A 16,233-nucleotide genomic window follows, 5' to 3' on the forward strand; every position below is an offset into this window, starting at 1 on the left:
GGAGGGAGGGAAAGAAGAAAGGAAGGGGAAAGAAAACACGGGAAGGAGGAAATGGATGGAGACACTGCACGGAACTAAAAATATATACTGATTTGTTCACAGTAGGAATATAAAAAACAGTTGAATAAATTTTTAAAAATACTTCATAAGTACACCTTCATAAGTACAATATATACACAAAGTATATATTGTCTGTCTTTTTTTTTTTTTCTCTCTCTCTATTAAACTTAAATCCCAGCTAACAGGCTATGTTCGCAGCAGCCAAATACTGCATAATGAGGTCAGTGGATTTTTCTTTGAGACTGTTCCACAAGTTTAAGCTCAGGTTGAGAGACACATTAGGCCTGGTGTACTCCTGTAATCATCATTGGCAGTGATTACTGTTCGGTAATCTAAGCTTCAACTGAATCCAACATTCTTGCCTCTGCTGGAAGATAATTCAGAGGTGAAAGATGAATTCCATAATGCTGACACAAACTGGTGGTATTCATCATAGTGCTTATTCACTAAATGTCCATTCTAGCTTGAATTATATGTCCACACACTCAGTACAGCCACACGAATATTATATAATATTACTTAATTTTTAAAGACTCCATTTTAGAAAAAAATCTAATGTCTCTTTAATCGTATATTTTGAACAATGTCTGTTCTCCAGTAGTCACCTGAAACACACACACACACACACACACACACACACACACACTTTTCCTGGACCTTTTCACAGCAGAATAATTTCTCAGCATTATTAATTATGTTTCTGCATAAAACACATTTAGGGACTTTTATCCTTTGTTTACTTAGTTATCAAAATAATCAGTCACACAGCTCTTTAATAATGGGCCACTCTTTAATAGGTGAAACAGAGCAGCTGTGTTCAAAAAATACCTCTAGTTCACTAGTAAGTTACTAACTCTCTTTTTTTTTTTTTTTTTTTTTTTCCTTTGAGACAGAGTCTCGCTCTGCCACTCAGGCTGGAGTGCAGTGGTATGAGCTTGGCTCACTTGCAACCTCCACCTCCACCTCCCAAGTCTCGAACAATCCTCCCACCTCAGCCTCCTGAGTATCTGGGACCACAGATGCGCCTGGCTAATTTTTTCTATTTTTGGTACAGACAGGGTTTCACCATGCTGCTCAGGCTGGTCTCAAACTCCTGAGCTCAAGCAATCTCCCTGTCTTGGTCTTGCAAACTGCTGGGATTACAGGTGTGAGCCACTGTGCCTGGCCCTTACCAACACTCTTAAAACTTGAGCTAATTTCTTTCCTTTCATGAGATTTTATGGTCTGACACTGCAACTTATTACCTTTTCTTCCTTGAGAGTTTCCAAATACCAAAACAACAATCTGCTCAACAAACAGAAGAATTCAATAAATGTTCATTGATCACCTAGTAGTACCTGCAAAGAGACCCTGTGCTATTATACACAGAGTTATTAGATTCAGACAACATGCTTCACCAAAAAAAAAAAAAAAAAAACCTAAGGGATGGTTTCAGATTCTGCCTGTGTCTTAGTTTCAGTCATGTTTGGTATATATTGCCAAGTGGCTATATTTTATATCCCCAACTAGAATACAAGTTTTTGGAGATCATACTCTATGTCTTATTACTGCACAAGACAGTGCAACGCATAAAATATTGTCACCTACAACTGAAAGGATTCCAGTGAGGCTAAATGATGATTAGCTGTGTAAAACCCCACTATTCCATACATTGTATGTGCTTACAATGTTAGCTTATCCTCCTCTTCAGCAGCAAATATCTTCTAGGTGAACAGTAATCAAATAATAGTAAGGCTAACAGTCATGAGTATTTGTTTACATGTCCAATACTGTTCTCAATATTACAGTATCCAAAGATTTCATCCTTGCGATAACACTAAGGGGTGCTATTATTATTATTCCCATTTTCAGATGAGAAAACTTGCCTAAGGCTATCCAACTAATAAACGAAAAAGCCAGGAATTAAACCCAAGCCAAACTGACCCCAGAATCCAATCTAAATTACTGTCTTCCCAAATTAGAGGTGTCACCACCAGACAGAAAAAGAAATACAGTCCAGGTAGAGGTTTCACCTCTGTAATTACAGGGCTCCTTAGTCAATTTTTTCTAATTTTTGACACATATCTTCCCAATTTTCCTGGCAAAAACCTCCCTTGAGTGGAGACCACTGACTGTGGTGAGTTTATGTTGTGGTTTGGTAATGTGTACAAACTGGGAGGAGGATGAGACCAGAAAACCCCTTTTGCCCATAGCATGCCACAAATTGAGGACTGAGTCAGTGCATGCTGCTGACAGGCAAAGAGCCAGCTCGGCCTGAGCAGCAACATGCAGGGACTGCATGTGACACCAGACACCCTTTCCAAAGCCACTACCTTCCTCCTTCCCCACAAACCTCTTCATCTCCCACCAAAGTCCTGAAGCTTCACCACAGGATCAAGTAATCCCCCTCTAAGCCACATCTCGTAAATGACAGTCTAATTTCTCCCACGTGTCATTTTTCACATGAATGTTACTATGGTCTTGGCTGTACTTAACCAGAGTTCAGGGTCTGATGGTTTATCTACAGAGACAACGTGACCACAGAGAAGAGCCCGTTTCCATTGCTACCTGAAAGACAGATCCACCAACACAATGTTCACCACTTTCTCACACAGGGCTAAATGGGACTCAAGGAAAGAGCCCACGGTCAAACGTTTCCTGGGTTGAATTGAGGTGGTGGGTTCCCATACAGAGCACAGCACCATCAGATTCACAAAGCCAAATGCCTCAGTATGATGATATGAAAAGATGACAAGCTGCACACAATGTTCAAAATCTAAATTCGAAGGTCACTTCCCACTCCCTAAATAGTTTTATCCCCCAAAAGTCACTTTAGAATCATCTTTCCACTTTTATTCCATATTTGTAATCTGATTTTAATGATCCCGGGGTAGGCCATTTTTTTAAACTCCAGACAGGTTCTGATTCATCTATACAACAAAGCAATATGCAGTGTTAATAAAAGACTAAGAGAGCAAACCAGTATGTGTTCAATGTAATGGCAGTTTAGATTTTTTATTTCAACTGGCAATCATTCTGACATCAAGGTTAAATTGTCCTAAAAAAGAAAAAAAAAATCACGCCTCGTTCCAAATTTGGTAATTCAAGACAAATTGAATTATTCTCATGTCTACCTGTGGCAAAACAAGAAATGACTTTACATCTCAGAAATGTTAGTATGAACGATTAAATTCATAAAAACAGACATGGCTTAAGTTTTTATTTTACTACTTTGAAGTTGTAATATATTCATTTTCCTGGTATTTTTACTTAAAATATCTTTTTTTTTTTTTCTTAAGGACTCTTCACAAGTACTTTTGATAGAGTGGTATAAAATTATCCTATTCCAATGACCATAATATGAAAATCATTTTGCCAGAAAACATCCTAGAAGTTTCCCTCATTTTAGGTACTTGGGATTATTGTCATAAACTGAGGACCATTCAACAATGTTTTGAAGATATATACTATTCTATTCAGAGGACAAGGCATATATTCAGAAAAATGCAAAAATATTCATCTTTTCTCAAACAATTCCAGTATTAAATTCATCTAGACCCACTGATTCACTCAATCTATTTTTTAAGTTTAGTTTACAATATGATATTATTTTTGCCCTCATCCCTTCTTTGCAACACCCCACCCATAAGGGAAAAGAAACAGAGATGAATGAATAACAAAATCGTACACAAATAAAAATGAAATATTTTCTGATAACTAGCATGTCAGAGTAGACAAGTTATTTTTTTCCACTATCACTTTCTTACATGATCTGCAGCAAAATTATGTTGCCTCTGTTTTATGAATCATCAATACATCATAGCCTAGCCTTTTTCGTATATAATAGGAAAAATATTGCAGATTATAACTACCGTTTTTGACATGGAGATATTTTAAATTCAGTTTTATGACATGCTTATGTTCTTTTCATCACTGAATAATTGCTCACTTCCAATACTAAACCGGTATTTCTTTAAACAAAGTCCGTGTTACTGCACTAATGGTAACTTTAGGATTTGGAAGGAAAAGGATCACAACTGATAAGCAAATGCAATGACGAGCACTGACAAAGACTCAACATTTATTAGAAGGCAATTGCTAGAGAATGTGGCTTTAATTGTGCATACATATTTTTATTCATTAAGATGAATAACCAATAAAATCCCACACTATGGTGTCCCAGCCTCATAACACATTAATAAAGTTTCTTAAAGGTTTTGGCAGGGGGCCAGCACAGTCCATTAACTCTTTGCAAGTTGTAAAAAGAAGTAAAGTCATTTCAGTGTGTTTTGTGGTTATGAATGAAACAGCAGGCAGCCTGTATGGAAACGTCACTTTGGATATGGTATTGGTAATGGACGCTTTGCTGCGCAATCAGAACAGTGTGGGGAGAAGTTAATGCATCCTACCACAACCCCAGCCCAGCGCACTGAAAAGCTAATTTACTTCAAAGTGGAGGGAAGAGAGCAGAGGACTACAAGTTTGGAAGATCTATTTATTTTGCTAATAGGCTGTCACATTGCCTCTGGGTAAACTTGCCCACTGTGAAACCCAAAATTACAGAATACATTTTAAGTGACTAGAACTGCTTTTCCTGATTACTTTTTTTCCTAATAAAACCTGGTTGCTTGGGCTTTCACTTGGTGAGTGCTGGATCATAAATTACAAAAATGCTTTTCATTTAATACAAGAAGCAAAATTCTATCCTTTGTACTTTTTTGTTTTACATACTTGAATTAAGTCATATAAATAACTACAACAATTGGTAGCTACGTATTTGTCTCTGACTTTGCCTAACAATTTGAATTGAAGTGCTACACATCTCCCCAAAGCTTTACAATGCCATCTGTTCTCATTTTTCATGACACTACAAACATTTTCCTTTGGAAAAAGGATTCTGTATTTTGCTTCCTTTTTAGAATGAAAACTGGAAAACTTGAATGAAACTAAATATATAGAGAAGCATCCAAGTTGTACGTGTAAAGTAGTAAATGCAGAGGGTATTTAAAACATTTTTGTGGTTAAGATCTCTACCCTTTTCATCTGTTCCACTCTAGAGATAAAAGTTCTCTTTTACTTCAAGATTTTTGCAAGAAATAATTCAAAACTTTAAAAATAACGAAAAATGAACTTAAAAAGTGATTCAAATCCTTGAGTTTGAGAACACCAAAAAAACAGAATTGCTTTACAAATTGTTTTTGGCACTTCATTTATACACTAAATACACTAAAATGCAAGTAAGTATACATACACACATGTGCACATTCTCTCACACACACACACACACACCACACACCCCTCCGTTAATCCCTAACCAAATATAAATAGCATCATTAGTCAATTACTTCTGATTGTTAAAACCACAAATTGGTTATAATGATCTGTCACTTTACATGGCTAAATAATAAAATTTCAAGCAGAAGAGATGATTACTGTAAGTACAATAGAAAACATCATTCACTATTTTAATTTTTTTTGAATTTTTACTGGAAAAAAAAAAACAGAAAGAAAATTCTTAACTTTCAAATGTAAACGTTCATCACAGTCCTAAAAGAACTTCCATTTCAAATTTCATTTGTGTCAGTGTTAATATGTATCAAAATAGTTGCATCTCTTGTACACTGTGGATTTTCTGGGAAGTTACCTTTGATTAGATGAAAGTAAAGTCTAATGAATAGGTTGAAACCATATTGAATTTCTGCTTCTCTGTATATATGATCATTTTTGTCTCTGTTTGGACTGAAAGCCAGAACTCAATAATCATTCCCTAAAAATTTAAAGTATTAATTACACACATGTATTTGTACAATGTTAAGTATCACTGCAACCTGGAAAAACTCGGGGTAAAATTAAAATTTTTCATTTAAAAACAAGACTGCTCTTAGCTTAATCCTCTATAATATTATATTCAAAAATAATTTTTCTGTGTGATTAACAGTAATACTACCTGGGCTATTTTTTAAATCTGGAATTAGAATTCAATTTTAAAAACTGCACTCAAAAAACATCCTGGATTCAGATATGAATGGATCTGGGAAGTTTCTTAAAAGAAATACATTTTATCCTAGATCAATAAGAAACAGCAAGGAAACGCATAGAAACAGGATATAGGGAATATATAAATTGGGTCTACAATGGTTAAGAAATAAAGTTAAATAAAATAATTCTACTCACTTTAAAATGACACTGTGCTGAAAAATAATGAAAATAGATAAAAGCTTTGACCACCCCCATCGTCTACCTTAAAAAAATACTAGTATAGTTACTCAAGGCATGCAACTGGACAAACTGCAATTTGAATCCAGAAGACAGAATCCAGAGCCAGGGATGAAACAAGTCAAAGGAGTTGGTGACCAGGGCAATGGCCAGAAGTCTACCCGTTTATATCAGATTCTGTGTTATCCACCCTGCGGGGCCATCTGAGAGTCTTCCCACATCCCGTGCTTCCCCAGCTGGTGGGCCCCTCCACGTCAGCCCTCTCGTGGACTCCACAAGGAAATCAGAATTGAACAGTATAGCATACTGTTATTAAAAGTGATTTGAGTTGTGACATGAATATTATACTTTCAATAAAGGAGGTATACACTTTAGAAAGCTCTTCAACCTCTAGAAAGATTGACATTTAAAAGATTAAAATGTTTAAAGAATGATCTCTCCACTGACCAGAATACCCACATCAAAATAATGTACAACTGGGTTTTATTGGTAGCTGCAATTTAGCCCATATTAAATGGAATATGGCCTTAGTGTTAAATGCAAATACGTTGCCATTTATTATAAAATAAGTGCCATCTCTAAAGGTAACTGGACATTCCTTAAAAATTAACCATTCTGACATGAAAGAGGCATAAATTAATAAATCCCTGAGAAAGCCTAGCCTATGGCTATATGAAACATCTAACTGCTTAACTTGGCAACTAAGAGACTCATATAAATAATTAGAATATTTATTTCCAATTGATGAAAGCAAAACTACTCCAATTCACTTTAAGGTTGATGAGTCACATAAACCACTCATTGATTTAATTTTACTTAGAAATTGCTCATGCACTTTTGTTGCTTTCCTGGAAGGTTATACAAATGATTATATACTTATTTAATTCTTAAACTAAATGATCTCTTTAAGGGCAACATTAAACATACTAAAGTACAGCGCACCATGTCACAACGTGCTTAAGTATCCCTACTAAAATAAAAATTAAAACAAGCTTAGAAAGCAACTAACAACTAGGTTAAATTCAATCCAAAATATAGATTTGGGAATTTCTAATAAATTTTTCCATATTGTTTGAATAGGTTCATCACTGAGTAATGGTGTGAATAATTTAGGTAACCATCTCAAAAGTTTATAATTCCTCTGGGAAAAAAAAAAAAACATGTTTAAAACTCTACACTTACAATATTTCACATAATTAATACATGTTTGCTAGATTATTGGATTTAAATTATATGATAAAAATAATACTGCTCACACTTATAGTGCTTTACAACTTACAAAACACTTTCACATAAGCCACCTTATCCTAACAACTGTGTTAGGTAGATATTACTATCCCCATTTCATAGATAAGGAAATTGAGGCTCACAGAGATTAAATGTTTTACCCAAGGTCATAGCCCTAGTAAATTCACTGCTTAGAGAATAATTAGCTTAAGTTAAGATAACAGCTACTTCCTGCTTCCCCATTCCAGTTTCAGAGACACACAAACACAATAGGCATCACATACAAAATGTGATAAAACAAAAAATTGTCCATCGATCATGTTTATGCATTACATTATTTGCCTATTTCCATTTGTACTTTTGTAAGCACTGTTTCTGAAAGGTAATATAGCATATAATTACACCTTTCTTTTTAAAATGCTATGATAATCTTCTGACTGCCTGGGAACTTTCCATGGCAGAAAGACTGGGCACAGTCAGGTAACTGGTATTTCTTGATTACCATCAACCAGTAGGTTGATCTTTGGAAAGTTACTTATTCACATGGGCCCCCAGGTTCCTTGTTAGTCACATAAGGGATCTGTAATAAACACTTCCTATGTCCACCATCCATTGTCCACAGCAGTGGTTCTTAAGCTTTAACATGCACAAGAATCACCCAGAAAGCTTGTCCTAACAGAGTTTCTGGCCCATCCTCAGAGATCTGATTTAATAGGTCCAGATAGGGCCCATGAATCTGCATTTCCCAGAAGCTCACAGGTGAGACCAATGCTGCTGGTCGTGGGACCAAACTTTGGGAACCACTGCTACACAGTAACATGGGAAACCAAAACACTTCAGAAAATGAAAATCTGATGAAGCTTTTCTCCGGAAACCTTCAGTGGTTCCCCATAGACCTTAGCATAAAGTCCAAAGTGCTAAATGAGTAACAGTATGTAGACATCCAGGTCTCCACCCAGACGCATTGCTCAGGATCCCTTTCTGGGCCTTTCCTGACACCCCAAGCTGCTGGGCTGAGTTTTATGTCCCTCCTCTGTGCTTTTTTATGTGGTTCCCTGTGTCCTAACACTGTAAGGAACTGTTATCACATGCTTCCTTGCCTCTGTTCTCAACATGCCAGAAGTGGTTTGTAAAAGTACCCCCAACTCCCACTGCTCCAAATTTAAAGGAGAAGAGTCCCCTCATTTCACCTCACATCTTTTTACTTAAGAATCGATGTAGGCTGGGCACGGTGGCTCACGCCTGTAATCCCAGCACTTTGGGAGGCCGAGGCGGGCGGATCACAAGGTCAGGAGTTCGAGACCAGCCTGGCCAATATGGTGAAAACCCGTCTCTACTAAAAATACAAAAATTAGCCAGGGGTTGTGGTGGACGCCTGTAGTCCCAGCTACTCAGGAGGCTGAGGCAGGAGAATGGCGTAAACCCGGGAGGCAGAGGTTGTAGTGAGCTGAGATCGGGCCACTGCACTCCAGCCTCGGTGACAGAGCAAGACTCCGTCTCAAAAAAAAAAAAAAAAAAAGATTCGATGCCACCTTTGGGCTATGCATCAGGTTCCGTTTCCAATATTTCTAGCAGAGCCCTCCTCAACCCTTCTTTATTACTCCCCACTCTGCTCCCCAAATAGGCCACATCCTAGCCCCCCATTAATTCCCCTTCCTGAAGAAGCGGCAGAGATAAGGAAAACCCAAAGAGAGAAGTTGCACTTCTCTGAGCACATCCCTGAATGAGGCACCAACTTCCCCTTCCCCACCAGCCTACTCTTCTCCTCACAGGTCCTGGGCATGCTCAAGGATCTCAAAGCACACAGGGCCAGTGTCAGGGGCATGGACCCATGCAGTCCCATAGAGCCCCACTTAGGTGGTCCCCATGCTGGGCTTCATGCTCTGCTATCACCATCTTGAAATTCTTAATTTTTGAATAAAAGGCCCACACATTAGGTAGCTGGTCCTGAAGGCAAATTATGGAACTGGATACATCTCAGCTCCTCGGCAAGCACACATTATCACCTCCCATTTTCACCCACACTATCTCAGCAGCACAGCTCCCAGCAGCCTAACAGAAAACTGACGCTTTCCTCTCAGAACTTGCCATACTTCCTTCCTTCACAGTAAAACAAAATCATATTATGGATTGTATCATCCTTTTTACATGAACTACCAGGAAACTTTTTAAACACATGATGCTAGTTAATCTAGCAGACAACATTTTTGAACTTGATGATCTATAAATTTGTACTGTTTCCCATATTTTGATTCTCTGTTTCTATTTCCTTGGTCCTGACTCTCTTTTCCATTGGAAATTCATCATTTATTTTACTGAATATGAATATCTTGCTGAGAGCTATTTATCCCACAATCCAGTACACACAGGAAGGAGGTATACACAGTGCAGAGAGCCATCCTATACAGTTTGAACTTAAAGAGATCTGACTTCATAAAATATGTGTATACACATGCATACCTATGCTTACATGCCCATTAAAAAAATGTGGAAACAAGAAATTTACGCTTGGGAGCAAGGGCCAAAGGAGAAACAAGGGGAAGGAAGAGATTTACTTTTCATTTTTACCTGTATATAGTATTTAATTATTTTCTGTAAGTATATTACTTATAATTTTTCAAAGTAAATAGCTTGGTAAAATGATCTTCTGTCAAGCTCATTAATTGGGTGCTTAGCAGAGCAAGAAATGGAAAAATAATGGCTAAAGCAGTTATTACTTAATCTCCAAAGACACCAACTTTCACATCAGTTTCTCACAGACTGTCTAGCATATTGTAACCGAAGAAAAAGAGCAGGCATAAATACTCAGAACAATAAACTTGAAAAATGTAACCTCTGGTATACAATTAATGGCATTAAATGAAAAACAGTGAAAATGAAAACCTTCAACATCTGCATATACTACGACTATGTTAAGAAGAAATAATTATTAAAAGTTAACTAATGAATAAGTAAAAGTTTGCGTATTTGGGGGTAAAAAATTGTCAGAAAGCAAAAAGATATATTGTCCTGAAAATCCTTGCTTATTCTAAATTTAAAATGCACCTTGATTCTTTTGCAAAGAAAGTTGAAAGTATGTCATCAAAAAGTCATTTTTAAAAACTACTACTTAAAAAGTGATCAGATAATTTACAAAGATTATTCTCAAGAAGTCAGATAAAGATAAAGATGTCCCATTTGTTAACAGTGTTTTTTGTTCTTCCGGATAATGTACTGAAAATGAGTCTAGCTTCCTATGGTATGCATAGCTTCCTCTGTAATACTCCAATTGTATTACCAAAAGCAAACATTACTTTTGTTATCAAAGCAAATTTAATAAAGAATTTTCAACTATCTTGTCCACTCACTTGCTTTGTAATCCAGATAAATGACTCCACATCTCCAAGCTTCTTTCATCATCTTGTAAAAGGCAAATAGTAATCTCTCCCAAGAAGCACTGTACTGAGGATTAATTGAATTGCTTTATGTAAATTCTCAGCACGATACCTTGTTCATGGGGGGTGTGCAATAAATAGGAGATATAATCATCATCACTCTTAGTAATGACGAAAAGCTGGTGTATTTTCAATTCTATTGCATACAGTAAAATTTAAATTTAGTTAAAAATAATGTTCAATATTAAAAAATAACAAACTTCATAACAAAAGATAGGTTGGCAATGGCTACCTTAGAAGCTACCTAATTGCCTGGTCACAATTTTTTCTTCGTGTATTTTTCTAAAATAAATTTAATTAATAACAAACTATATAAATAATTTTAACTGATAATCATGTTCAAAGAAATAAAATTTGGCCCTTAGGCTGAGCGTATCCCACAGGAAAGGTATGCACTAACATGGTGGCGTGTATTAGTTTATGAAGTCACTTTGCTAGCCACTATTAAGTCTCTGTGTGGATGAGGTAGAAACTAAAAAAGCTCTGGTTTGAGAAAGGCCAGAAGCAGGAGCAAGTGGGTTCTGCCTAGGTGCGTCTGTATCCACAGGTAAGAAGGAAGGTTCTCCATTGTGTGTGTGTGTGAGTGTGTGTGCGTGTGTGTAGCATTGAAGATAGGGTGAGGCCCTACAAAAGAGAGTGAATCTCAGAAGAGAGACGCTGGAGAGATGCTGTGTCCTCCAAAGGACTCATGCCACCACAGTCACCATGCCCAGGTCAGGTCTACATAACAGCCACTTCAATTCCATCTTGGCTCAAGGCTATGCTGACTTTGCCAAAATTGCTTTCAATCGAATTTTCTAAAAGAAAGGAAAATGAGCATACTTTTCTGCTGAAAACTGTTGTCAGGCCCATAACTAAAGCCATTTCATACAGAATACCCTGGCCAATGTTTAGCACATGGTGCTTTACACTGAAAACTTTAAAAGCTACAACAGCTATCCCTATCCATCTTCTAAAATAATGTTGTAACAGCATTAGTAAATGATGAATAATGTTTGAACAGTGTCTATTAGGGAGGACTTAATGAAATAAAGTGGAAGGATGTGAAATGACTAACATTTGAATTCATAAGCATGTTATACCCCAAAACCATATTTTTGGTACAAGGTGACCATTTTGATCAATTTCCTGATGATACTTAAAGAAAGAATAGCATTAATTTCTAAAGCTTCCAAATAATAACTTTTTCCCAGGTTACAGCTTTTATATATGTTATATGCAACTCACACTAATTCACACGTATAGCAGATAGAATCTAAATTAGATCTTCTAATAAATTATTTCCAGAATGGGCATGAGCAACCAAAAGATAAGATATAAATTATCTAATTATTCAATAATGCTAGGAAATTCTTTAAAAAGATACAAACTGGGCCAGGCACAGTGGCTCACGTCTATAACCCCAGCATTTTGGAAGGCCAAGGTGGGTGGATCACCTGAGGTCAAGAGTTTGAGACCAGCCTGACCAACATGGAGAAAACTTGTGTGTACTAAAAATACAAAATTGGCCGGGTGTGGTGGCACATGCCTGTAATCCCAGCTACTTGGGAGGCTGAGGCAGAAGAATCACTTGAACCCAGGAGGTGGAGGCTGTGGTGAGCTGAGATTGCAACATTGCACTCCAACCTGGGCAACAAGAGTGAAACTCCGTCTCAAACACACACACACACACACACACACACACACACACACACAAACTAAGCAAAATCTAAATTTATATTATTTTGGAAGACTCATCAAAAGTCCTGCTCCAAACAGTCATATTGCTAATTATCTCATTTAAGATATTACTTCACCATATCAATACTGATTTACTTATTATTTTATACTCTGTTTCTTTCCCCTAAAGACTTGAGAACACTCACAAAAAATACTCCCGCCACTGAGATAAAATAAACAGGTAAGTAAATCTGGGTAAGAATTAAGGTAAGAAAATAAATATACATGGGCAGTGGTAGGGCACAAAAATGTAAGCTTTTAGGTCCCTGATCCTTTGCCAGTAAAGCTGTACTTTCTGTCCCAGGCTCAGTTTCTTCCGTGTTCGCTGGGAGTTCCTGTATTACTCTGTAGATCTCATCGAACTTTTAAGAAGGCAGTGGTTGCTTTTCCTAGCAAGGGAATAAGAATAATGAGGTGAGATCTCCAAGGTGGCATTTGGAAGGCATACTGCTTCCCAGAGGAAAAATACTGAAGAAAAAGGCCAGTTGTAAAGGAAATAGGGACAGACATTATCACCATATTGAAGCCAAATAGAAAATAAAAATACTTTTTTTAAGTTTAAAATTCTTTTGTTTCCATGATATACTTGAGTCTGACTCCAAATAACAACCTCAAAACCCTATTTCTGTTTTCAGTGCTTTCCTGAACTAAGTGTTTTCCCTCAAGTAGCACCAATAAAACCCAGATTCCACCCACTGGCATTCTGTCCAAGCCAACACAGCTTTAATAAGGTGCTTAAAAAAGACTTTGCATGCATTAATGTGAGACACTGAAGGTGCAGGGCAAACAGCAATGCACTCTTGTAGAACTCCAAGTTGGGTTTCTAACCTCCCGAGAGACTGATGACTATAGATGTCACCCAATCAATGAACAAATGAATTTTCTTCAGTTTGTAATACTGTATTTTGCTATCTGGCTTACTGGGAATTTTACCAAGGGTCAAAAGAGGCTATTACTACCAACCAGATTTGGTTGGGGGTGTGGCATCTGAAATGTACTCTTTTCCCCAGGAGTTGAAATTGGAAATGTACTTATTTAAATGCATTGGCCTTGATCATAGTGGATGCCTAGATTTCTATTAACTTTTAGTCTTGTAAGTCCAGGTAATTTCAGTTATTGATCTGCCCTCCTTTCAACTTCTCCATCATCAAAAGACATTTATTAAGTACCTATTTGTTTATCTTACTCTCAGAGGTACCACATGGAGAGATTTCTGAAGAAACACTTCTTGCCCTCTAGGGAACTTAAAATCACTTCTCTCCTGGTCTCCTACCAGCTTTAACTTGATACCATTAAATAGTTGCCTCATTCTCCTACTGCAAAAACATTTCTTCAGTGCTGGCTCTTCATTAAGGGGTGGCTAGTGAAACTCATGTAGATCACCCAATTTGGTAGAAACTCTGATGGCTTTAGCCCTTCATTTCTCCCAAATGCTGCACCTTCTGAAGTTTGGCACAGCCTCTGACAACTCCCTATCTGCCATGTTCAAAGGAGCTTTCCATTTGTTTGTTTTTAATTCTATGTATTTAGAACTACCAGTATTTTCAACAAGAGGACCAAATCTAAGATGCAGATAAATTATGTTACTTTGAATATTAACTATTATATATTTTGACAAATATTGCTATTTTATCTCCAGAGAAACTTTAATATAGATTCATCTTGTAGCACTAGGGTAAAAAAAAAAAAAAAAAAAAAAAGGCCTAAGTTGAAGAGATTTTTCCAAATAAGATGTAATTTAGGGTTACAATGTCAAAACTGTAAACCTAAAATTAAACTACTAACTATTTTTGTTTGCAGGCTTCTTTTCTCAAAATTACAACTGCACTACATTTGTTGCAAAAGAACAGATTCAAGCCAGGATTTTGTTCATTCACATGTTATTCCTGCTTTACACGTATTTTATGGAGGAGTTACTTTTGCTGGCATTTTTTTTGTTTTGTTTCTTTTACTAAATGGTGAGTAATGTTAGAGATAAATGTAACTGCCTACAAACACTCCACGGCAAAATTTGGAAAGAAAGCTTGAGTAAGTAACACTACATCTGATGGGATATAAGAAATTAAGAGTTCTTCAGATGACAAGAAAGTAGCATATTCTTTTTAACACAATGGAATTAAAGCTATGGTGAATAAAGCAATGTATTAAGAATCCTCTGGAAAGCCAATATCTTGAATCATTACATCAGAATCTAAACTGTGACCCTTATAACAAAGCTTCCATCCCTGGGAAATCGAAGAACTTCACTATGAAAGGATGGAACCACACCAAAAACACTTTTCCAACTTCAATCTTGGGAGGGCATCAAAGCAACAAGCCCTCATCCCTGGTAAATTGTAATCTGGGCGTGCTACACTTTCTTCACGTTGAGCCAAAGAATTTCTTCCCAACAACAGGCTGTGGTCTGATGGGCTCACCTTTCCAGGTGGAGAGAAAGCAAAATCAGGAACAATATGCCCTGAATTCTCTTCATCAAGGATTATCAGACATCTGTTTTAAATTTTAATCTCATTAGTTATTATTGATAACAATGACAATGTAGATCCATTGCAAAGGCTTATACCACAAAGAAAACACAACTCTTTCTAATTAGTACATGCTTCATAAACAAGGCAAAGGCGCCTCTCTGAAGCTATTTTAAAGCCCTTGTTGTGGTTCACAGGCTCAGAGAGAGATGCTTTGAATTCTGCTTCCATGTATTGTACTAGGAGAAAGCCATGGCATTCTCCAAATATTATTGCGAGGCATCTTTACCACATGGCAGGATTGTTCTGGGCATGGGGCCCCCTTTTGACCATACCTACAGCACCAAGGAAACCAGGAGTCCTGCCTGGGAGCCCCAGTTTCTTCTCCGCTGTCTCTCTGGATGCTGGACTTGCAGTCTCCTCAACAGTGGATCACAGCCCATAGTTCTCATATCTTTTTAAACCCATCAGTCCCACACTGTCAACCTCGTAATCTTCACCTCCCCTTCACTTTCTCCTCTTCCTCCTGCCCTCTCCCTTATTTGCCTTTCTGAAAACCCCCTTCATCAAAGTGTAACTTCCTCGGGGAGAACTGCAAAGAATCAGCCCAGTGCAGATGAGGTTCCACCACCCAAAGTTTCTGCTCTACAACCAGTGAAATCAATCTCCCTACACACACACACACACACACCCCACATCCCATCTTCATCTTCCTATTCCTCTCAGCCCCTCCCAAGGAAAGTTTTCTGCTCTGAACTACGTTATATCCTACCTACTAGCCCATCTACTCCCTTACCTCAAAAGTCTGAACCCCTCTAAGGCCTCAATCAGCAGCAAGATATTAAACTCTGCATCCTCAGGTCAAGCCAAGCCAAATGTTGATATACCAGGAGTCTCTGCCCCTCTGACCCCAGCTTCTGGTTGATATTCCTACATTTCACTTGAAATTCAACATCCTCTTCCTTACAATCTGACTACTTCCCCATATCGCAAAGTAAAAGCCTTGTAGAGCTTTAAAAGTTAACCGCTCTACCTAAATTCCAGATTCTGAAGTTTCCTATTCCTTGAATAATACTGCAAATAGTTACTAAGATGCCATACTGATTATGCGGCAGAAACTATGCTAAACATGC

General features: G+C 37.3%; 1 protein-coding gene across 8 annotated transcripts in view; it reads right to left on the minus strand.

Annotated features, from left to right (window-relative positions):
* Positions 1-16,233, minus strand: part of NFIB (nuclear factor I/B) — a 334,278-nt gene that overhangs the window by 122,081 nt on the left and 195,964 nt on the right. The window lies entirely within an intron of this gene.

This window comes from Mandrillus leucophaeus, unplaced genomic scaffold (assembly GCF_000951045.1).
Source record: "Mandrillus leucophaeus isolate KB7577 unplaced genomic scaffold, Mleu.le_1.0 Scaffold384, whole genome shotgun sequence".
Lineage (NCBI taxonomy): Eukaryota > Metazoa > Chordata > Mammalia > Primates > Cercopithecidae > Mandrillus > Mandrillus leucophaeus.